Here is a 10000-nt window from a genome sequence, read left to right as displayed (position 1 = left end):
AACATGTTCTACTCATCAATACGAGATCACAGGAAAAAGAATTTTCTGAATCGGAGTTACGAGTAAAAAGATAAACGCGTTTCAAAATTATACCGAGAATATGACAAAGCTAAAAACAGGTTAAAAATATATTTTATTCGCCCAGAAGCTGTTCATCGGGGTTTGATGAATCGGATCGTGCGTGCGTTCTCACCACGAACAGCGGGGAAAAACGGTACAGTCTCGGTGGGGCTCCTCCGATGGTGCTCCGGTGGCGTTCGAACGGACTCCGGTGATGGCGGCTCCGCGAACTCCGGCGAAAATGGATGAACTCCGGTGGTGCTCCGGCGGACGGGGCTCCGGTGTGCTCTGCGGTGCGTTCCTCGGCGAGATGGGGTTCTCGGTCTCGTGGAGATATTACCCTAGCGATGGGAAAAGGACTCCTTGAACGATCCTTGCTCGGGCAGGAGAAATAAAGCGAGCTCGGGCGATGGCCGTTAGGAGTCCGGCTCGGGATGAAATACGGGTGCGCCCCCCTAGCAACGACAGGAGGCTGGGACGCTGGGGCGTGAGGCCTGGGCGCTGGGAGTCCCGTGGCTGGGGTTGTGGGGTCCAGGAGCTGCTGGCTCGCTGGGCTCCAGCCTGGAGCTGCTGGCTCGCTGGAGCGAGGCAAGGGGTTGGGGCACGTGCGCTGGGCTGGGCTGGCTTGCTGGCTCGGCCTGGCTCAGCCTGGCCCCCCTTTCTTTTTTTCTAATAAAACCACAAAAAGGTAAATAACTAAATAATATGTTTTTAAAGAAAAACAAACAGAAAAATAATAATAACAATATACGTATACAAAAATATATACATATATATATATAAATATACGCATATAGTAATATATATAGATATATAAATATATTAAAAATATAATATATATATATATATATAATAAATCCACCTAATAAATAATAAAGGAACCTAGTTCCACCTAATGCTATATTTTGAAAATAGTTTCAATGCAATAGGCCACGCAAATAGCATTTGAAAACTTAACTAAAAATAATTTCGGACATTATAAAATTTGCAAAACCAAATCGGTAACTCCAAATAATATTCGAAACATTATGCACTTTTATTTGACACGGGAGAAGTCATATTATCTCCACTCCAATATATTGCCCGCAGTTGCATAATGATTAGAATTTCAGAAGAACAAAATAATGCATAGGAAAATATGAGATGCATATGAATGATCTATTAACATACGAATTTATGAAAATTGGGATGTTACAAACCTACCCCCTTAAGATGAATCTCGCCCTCGAGATTCGGGTTGGCTAGCAAATAGGTGTGGGTGATCCTGCTTGAGATCCTCCTCTCGTTCACGAGTAGCCTCTTCTTCCGTATGATGATCCCACTGAACTTTGCATAATCTGATTGCCTTGGTGCGAGTAACTCTCTCTGCTGTCTCCAGAATCTTAACAGGCTTCTCCTCATATGTCAAGTCAGTCTCCAACTGAATTGCCTCAAGTGGCACTGTATCTCTTAAAGGAATGTCGGCCATCTCGGCATGACACTTCTTCAGCTAGGATACGTGAAACACATTATGAACTCCTGACAAAGCTTCTGTCAACTCCAGCTGATAAGCTACCTCTCCTCGACGCTCCAAGATCCTGTAAGGCCCCACAAAGCGTGGTGCTAACTTACCTTTGCTTCCAAACCTCTTATTTCCACGAAGTGGTGAAAGTCTAAGGTATGCACGGTCTCCTACCTCATATCTCACCTCCTTACGCTTTGTATGGCATAACTCTTCTGTCTGGATTGTGCTATCTTTAGCCTGTCACGAACCAACCTGACTTTCTCCTCGGCATCTCTAATCAAGTCTGGTCCAAAGAACTGACGCTCTCCTACCTCATCCCACATCAATGGTGTCCTGCACTTCCTACCATACAGAAACTCAAACGGTGCCATCTGCAAACTAGCCTGATAACTGTTATTATATGAGAACTCTGCATATGGTAAATTATCATCCCAACTGGACCCGTAATCCAAAGCACAAGCTCTTAACATATCCTCCAATATCTGATTCACCCTCTGAGTCTACCCATCTGTCTGAGGATGAAATGCTGTGCTGAACTCCAGTCTAGTACCCAATGATTCATGCAACTGACGCCAAAGTTTAGAGGTGAACTGAGTACCCCTATCAGAGACAACCTTCTTTGGAACTCCATGCAGACAAACAATTATGGACATATTAATCTTAGCTAGCTTAGGACTGGTATAGGCAGTCTTTACCGGGATGAAGTGAGCGACTTTAGTCAAACGATCAACAACTACCCAAATAGAATCATAACCTGATCGAGTCCTGGGTAATCCAGTGATGAAATCCATACCAATCTGATCCCACTTCCAATCAGGTATAGGTAAGGGTTGTAACAAACCTACTGGTTTCTGATGTTCTGCTTTAACTCTCTGGCACACATCACATACTGCAATATACTCAGCAATTTCCCTCTTCGGGCTAGGCCACCAAAATCTCTCCCTCAAATCCAAATACATCTTAGTATTACCTAGGTGGATAGACTAAGGTGAATCATGCGCTTCATGAAGAATCAATTTCCTTATATCTGCATCCTGAGGTACACAAATACACTTCTCAAACCATATGGTTCGATGTTCATCCTCATGGAAATCCTTTGCTTTCCCTTTTAGCATATTCTCCTTTATCTCAGCAATATACTTATCATCCTTTTGAGCTTCTCTATTTCTATCAAGAAAAGTAGGCCTTACCTCAAGTGTAGCCAAATAGCCTCTAGGGATCATCTCCAATCTCAGATTTTTGAACTGCTCACATAACTTCGATGGCATATCATCAATATTAATTGCATTAGCATGGCTCCTACGACTCAATGCATCAGCAACAACATTAGCCTTACCAGGATGATACTGTACATTCAAATCATAATCCTTAATAAGCTCCAACCATCTCCTCTGTCTGAGGTTCAACTCCCTCTGAGTAAATATGTACTTCAGGCTCTTATGATGAGTAAATATATCACAATGATTACCAACGAGATAGTGCCTCCAAGTTTTCAATGCATGCACAACTGAGGCTAACTCCAAATCATGTGTAGGATAATTATGCTCATGATTCTTAAGATGACGTGAGGCATAAGAAACAACTCTACCTTCCTGCATCAAAACACTCCCAAGTCCTTGACGAGAAGCATCACAATATACCTGGAAGTCTTTGTGTATGTCTGGCAGAGTTAAGACTGGTGATGTAACCAAACGTTGCTTCAACTCCTGAAAACTAGCTTCACAATCATCGGTTCAAACATACTTATTGCCCTTCTTCAACAATTCAGTCCTAGGCTTTGCAATCTTTGAGAAATTCTCAATAAACCTTCTGTAATAACCTGCCAGGCCCAAAAAGCTGCAAATCTCACCAACTGACGTGGGTGTGTCCCACTCTGTAACTGCAACAACCTTGGATGGATCAACTTCAACTCCATTACCTGATATAACATGGCCAAGGAATGCTACCTCATCCTACCAAAACTCACACTTGCTGAACTTGGCATACAACTAGTGCTCCCTCAGTTTCTCCAACACCAATTGTGATGCACTTCATGCTCTTGCTAATTCTTGGAGAACACCAATATATCGTCAATGAAAACAACCACAAATTTATCCAAGAACTCCATAAACACCTTGTTCATCATATTCATGAAGTATGCAGGGGCATTAGTCAATCCAAATGACATAACAGTATACTCATACATCCCATATACCTCATAGTGAAAGCGGTCTTTGGAATATCTTGCTCACGAATCTTTAATTGATGATAACCAGAACGAAGATCGATCTTAGAAAACACAGTAGCTCCCTCCAACTGGTCAAACAGATCATTTATCATAGGCAAAGGATACTTATTCTTAATGGTTACCTCATTCAGAGAACAATAATCAACACACATCCTCAAGGTTCCATCCTTCTTCTCCATAAATAAATAGGGGCTCCCCAAGGTGATGAACTTGGGCGAATAAATCCTTGTGCCTGTAACTCCCTCAACCTCTTCTTCAACTCCGCCAACTCTTGAGGAGGCATTCTGTATGGTCTCTTTGCAACAGGTCCAGTACCAGGCATCAAATCAATAAGAAACTCAATATCTCTATCTGGTGGCATACCTGGCAACTCCTTCGGAAACACATCTGGATAATCCTTCACAACTGGCAGCTCTTCCTGGCTACCCCCCTTAAGAGAGTTCACCTGCATCCTCTTATGCTGGTTCTTACATACATATCTGATTCTCTTCCCTCCTGGTGCACTGAGGGAAATAGATCGACTAGCACAATTGATAACTCCTTCATATAATTGTAACCAGTCCATACCCAAAATAATTTCCAAACCTTGTGACTTCAATATGATCAAATCTGTAGGGAACTCATGCTTCCCAATAGACAAGTTTAACTAATGACAACCAACACCTGCTATCATCTCAGCTCTTGGGGAACTCACTCTAATTGGCATACTAAGGGTTTTGGTTGGCAATCCATGTTTATCAACGAATACCCTCGAAATAAATGAATGCGATGCACCTGTATCAAAAAGAACAAGAGCGGGTACTGAATTGATCAAAAACTTACCAATAACTGCATCAGGCTCATTATAGACCTCCTCCACATTAACATAGTTAACATGACCCTTTTGGAAGGGGTTTGTCTTGATGACTCCAGAATTCCCATTACCATTATTGCTCTTTGGGCATGCATTGGAGTAGTGTCCCATCTTTCTGCACTTGAAGCACTAGACCTGATTAAGGTCTCTCTGCACTGGCACATTCTGGCGGTTCTGGTTATTATTACCTCCATTACCATTACCATTACCGTTGCCATTGTTGCCCTTGTGTCCATTATGATGATGGTGGCCATTATGATTGTGGCCATTACCTCCATGATGATGATGCCCATTACCTCCGTGGTGATGATGTCCATTACCTCCATGATTATGATATGAAGTGCGTGGCTTCTGCTGTGGTCCTGAATTAAACTTGTTGTTGCTATACTTCCTCTTGCGGTTCTCTATTTCCTGATGCTTTCCCTCAAGCACAAAAGCCTTATCAACAAGCTCCTGGTAATTACCAAAAGTGGCCACAGTCAACTGAACTCCCAACTCATTATTCAGGCCCTCCAAGAACTTCTCTTGTCTAGCTGCACCAGTATTAACATCCTTAGGAGCATAACGTGTAAGTTTATTGAACTCCCCCACATACTCATTAACTGAGCGACCTCCCTGACACAAGCTGCGAACTCATTCTTCTTTAGACTCATGGCGCTAGCAGACACATGTGCGGCGTGGAAAGCTGCCTCAAACTACGCCCATGTGATAGTATCAATGGGATAGGTGACCAAGTAGTTGTCCCACCAAGCTGCGGCAGGACCCTCCAATAGATGTGAGGCAAACCTCACCCTCTCTACATCTGTGCACCCAACGGTCTGCAGGTTCCTACCAATGGAACGAAGCCAATCATCCACCATAATAGGTTCAGGGCTGGTGGAGAACCTCTGAGGATTCAACCTCAAGAACGTAGTAAGCATATCCATAGGTGGGGGAGGCGGTGGGTTGTTGTTGTTATTGTTGGCCAAACTCTGGGCAAGCAACTGGATCAACTGGCCTTGTCGCTGAAGGATCTGCTGCACATATGCTGGCGGTCCATCATTGCGATTGCCATCATTGTTGCCTGCTCCTGCATTCCTGTCCCTAGGCTCACGTCTCGGCGGCATCTGGTGGGCAAAAATAGATAAGAAAATAGATAGAATAGGTCTAGAGGAATATAGATATTCTACCCATATGCATATTATGATCAAGGTAACATATATGAGGCGACAAAACACCATAGCAATAACACAAACAAGCATAACAATAATCAAACATATCTATATATATAGTCGAATAATTCTCACAAGATCCTAGTTTAACAAACAAGCAAAATAACAATCAAGCAAGCAACCTAGTATCGTCATGCCACAAAGCGGGCATAAACAGATACGCTAACACGTTAATATCGCAATTAAAAACAAGATAAGTGGTGGTCTCAACACTAGTTCCAACTTAAGCTGGTCAAGATACTAGAGTGGTTATCTAATGAAAGAGTAAGATGTAGACAAAGTGTATAGAATAAATTTTCACTCCTATGGCTTTTGTAATCCATTTTCTAGGGCCACGACCTACAGTCAACGCATTGCTCTGATACCATCTGTAACAACCAAACCTCGAAGGATTTGAGTCTCTGTGCTTTACTGGGCTAGTCCCTGGATCGACTCGCTAGCACACACAGTATAGATGAATACCAGAATAGAAAGTGCATCATTTATAATAACGTATGATCCAGAATTTATAAAATATAACAATCTGCATAGCACTTAGCTAGCTTTATTCTATCAAACAGCGGAAAAGTAGCAGAATAATAATGATGAGTCCCATCATAGCCCACTGGCAATGTTGAGTGAAGACTCGCGACCTAACGGTACCTTACTCCTCGTGTGAATATCCTGCAACATGATATGTTGCAGCCATATAGGTCAATACTTTGAATGTATTGGCAAGTTACACAGGAAAAATAATATAACAGACCTACATGTATATGCATAGTATAACAAGAGAAAGGCTGATGGTTATATTGCAGAAAACTGATTTTATCCTCATAGCTACCTAATAGTCAAGTTTTAGTTTGTTCGCTATAATAACTCACATATGGTTGAATTGGCATCTCCAACTCCAACCTATTACCATCATTAAGTTTCCCACCAAGTTTTATTAAGTGTGTAATCTGTCAAGATCATCCAACAACTGTAATGGCCTAGCTGCTCAAAATTGCCCATAACCGGGGACACGGCTAATCATGATTAGTTTATACACTCTGCAGAGGTTAGTACGCTATACCCACTGGACCCAACCCAAAGATTGAGACGAAGTCTTTCAGAAGCAGTCACCTAGTCCCACAGGAGGCCCATCCCACCTATCATAGCTACATCATCTGGCACATCCGGGTAAGGTTTCCACGACTGATCAACTAAGCAAGAGCCCATAATAGCCAGTGGTCGCACAAGGAATCTACTAGTCACTAAGTCTGTTTGATCTTTTTGAACTTGGGCGGCATCCACTTACATTAAGAGGGTAGAAACCATTATGTTCTTGAAACCACCCAGCAATACCATATCCGCCCAGAGGTGAATTAAATCCTTAATTACTACTCAAATTTATTTTGTAGTAATCCTCACATAATCTCAATGAATACAGGAACCAATCCCCGTCTACATAGCATAGCAAAACTAGAAATACCACGATCTTCATGACAAGGGGATATAGCTCAATAGCATCGCAACAACAATAATAATCCTATACATGCATTAATTTTCATAGGGTGATATAATACTACATGCATAGAAAAATAATAGGAGAAGGATGATCAACATGTAACTTGCCTTGATTCTGGTTCAGAAAGTCACACTCCTGACAATAGTTTGCGTCGCACTCCGCACAATCTACATGTTGCAAACAATCACACCAATCAATCACCACAATCACATAACACCAAATAAAACCAACGGCAATAAAACAACTTGTTTAAAACCAAAGCATAATAGCTTGGCAGCAGGTATAAAATCATCTACATGCTGATACGATGGCAACGCAAAAAGAATCAACTAAATCAGATGAACAGTTTGCAAAATATGGCCTCCGGAAGCTCTAAAATAAATCTGATTTAACAAAAAAATAATTTTCGCTAAACTGAAAACTACTAGTTCTAACATGTTCTACTCATCAATACGAGATCACAGGAAAAATAATTTCCTGAATCGGAGTTACGAGTAAAAAGATAAACGTGTTTCAAAATTATACCGAGAATCTAACAAACCTAAAAACAGGTTAAAAACAGATTTTATTCGCCCAGAAGCTGTTCATAGGGGTTTGATGAATCGGATTGTGCGTGCGTTCTCACCACGAACAGCGGGCAAAAACGGAACCGTCTCTGTGTGGCTCCTCCGTTGTGCTCCGGTGGCGTTTGAACGGACTCCGGTGATGGCGGCTCCGCGAACTCCGTTGGTGCTCCGACGGACGGGGCTTCGGTGTGCTCTGCGGCGCGATCCTCGGCGAGATGGCGTTCTCGGTCTCGTGGAGATATTACCCTAGCGATGGGAAAAGGACTCCTTGAACGATCCTTGCTCGGGCAGGAATAATAAAGCGAGCTCGGGCGATGGCCGATAGGAGTCAGGCTCGGGATGAAATACGGGTGCGGCCCCCTTGGCAACGACAGGAGGCTGGGACGCTGGGGCGTGAGGCCTGGGCGCTGGGAGTCCCGTGGCTCGGGCTGTGGGGTCCCGGAGCTGCTGGCTCGCTGGCCTCCAGCCTGGAGCTGCTGGCTCGCTGGAGCGAGGCAAGGGGCTGGGGCACGTGCGGTGGGCTGGGCTGGCTTGCTGGCTCGGCCTGGCTCAGCCTGCCCCCCCCTTTGTTTTTTTTGTTTTAATAAAACCACAAAAAGGTAAATAACTAAATAATATGTTTTTCAAGAAAAACAAACAGAAAAATAATAATAACAATATACGTATACAAAAATATATACATATATATATAAATATATACGCATATAGTAGTATATATAGATATATATATATAAATATAAAATAAGTCCACCTAATAAATAATAAAGGAACCTAGTTGCACCTAATGCAATATTTTGAAAATAATTTTAATGCAATAGGCCACGCAAATAGCATTTGAAAACTTAACTAAAAATAATTTCGGACATTATAAAATTTGCAAAACCAAATTGGTAACTCCAAATAATATTCAAAACATTATGCACTTTTATTTGACAGGGGAGAAGTCATATTATCTCCACTCCAATATATTACCCGCAGTTGCATAATGAATAGAATTTCAGAAGAACAAAATAATGCATAGGAAAATATGAGATGCATATGAATGATCTATTAACATCGAAATTTATGAAAATTGGGATGTTATAGTTTTTTGTTGTTGTCGTCGTCGTCATCGTCTTCGTTGGTGTTGTTATTGTTGTTGTTGTTGTTGTTGTCGTTGTTGTCACTATTGTCGTTAATGTCGTTGTTGTCATTGTTGTTGTTGTCATCGTTCTTCTCGTTGTTCTCGTCATTATCGTCGTTGTCGTTGTTTTGTCGTTGTCGTCATCGTCCTTATGGTTGATGTTGTTGTTGTAGTAGTAGTAGTAGTCGTCATCATCATCAGCGTCATCATCATTATTATCATTGTCTTTCTTGTTTTTCTTGTTATTGTTGTCGTCGTCATCATTATCATCGTCTTTGTTGATTTTGTTGTTATTGTCGTCGTCATCATCACTGTCATCATCTTTGTTATTTTTTTTGTTATTGTTGTCGTTGATATCGTCATGTTCGTTGTTGTCGCTGTTGTCGTCGTTGTTGTTGTTGTCATTGATGTCGTTGTTTTCCTTGTTCTTGCTGCTGTCATCGGTTTTGTTGTTTTTGTTATCATTGTTGTCGTTGTTCTTGTCATTGTCGTTGTTTTCATCAATGTCGTTGTCGTCATCGTCCTTGTTGTTGTTGTTGTTGTTGTCCTTGTTGTTGTTGTTTTTGTTGTTGTTGTTGTCGTCGTCACCTTAGTTTTCTTTGTTGTTGTTCTTGTTGTTGTCGTTGTTGCCGTTGCTGTCGTTGTTGTCGTTGTTGTCGTTGTTATCGTTGTTGTCGTTGTTTCTATTGTTGTTGTTGTTGTTGTTCTTATTCTTGTTGTTGTTGTTGTCGTCATCGTCGTCTTCGCTGTTCATGTTGTTGTTCTTGTTGTTGTTTTTGGTGTTCTTGTTGTTGTCGTTGATATCGTTGTTGCCATTGTTGTCGTTGTCGTTGTCGTTGTTGTTGTTGTCGTCGTCGTTGTTGTTGTGGCTATTGTTGTTGTTGTGGTTGTCATCGTCGACTTCGTAGTCATCGTCGTCATCGACATCGTTGTCGTCCTTGTCCTCGTTGTCGTCATCATCGTCGTC

Source organism: Hordeum vulgare, chromosome 4H (genome assembly GCF_904849725.1).
Source record: "Hordeum vulgare subsp. vulgare chromosome 4H, MorexV3_pseudomolecules_assembly, whole genome shotgun sequence".
In the NCBI taxonomy this organism is placed as follows: Eukaryota; Viridiplantae; Streptophyta; class Magnoliopsida; order Poales; family Poaceae; genus Hordeum; species Hordeum vulgare.
The sequence above is the reverse complement of the archived record's forward strand: the minus strand, read 5'-3'. Positions refer to the sequence as shown.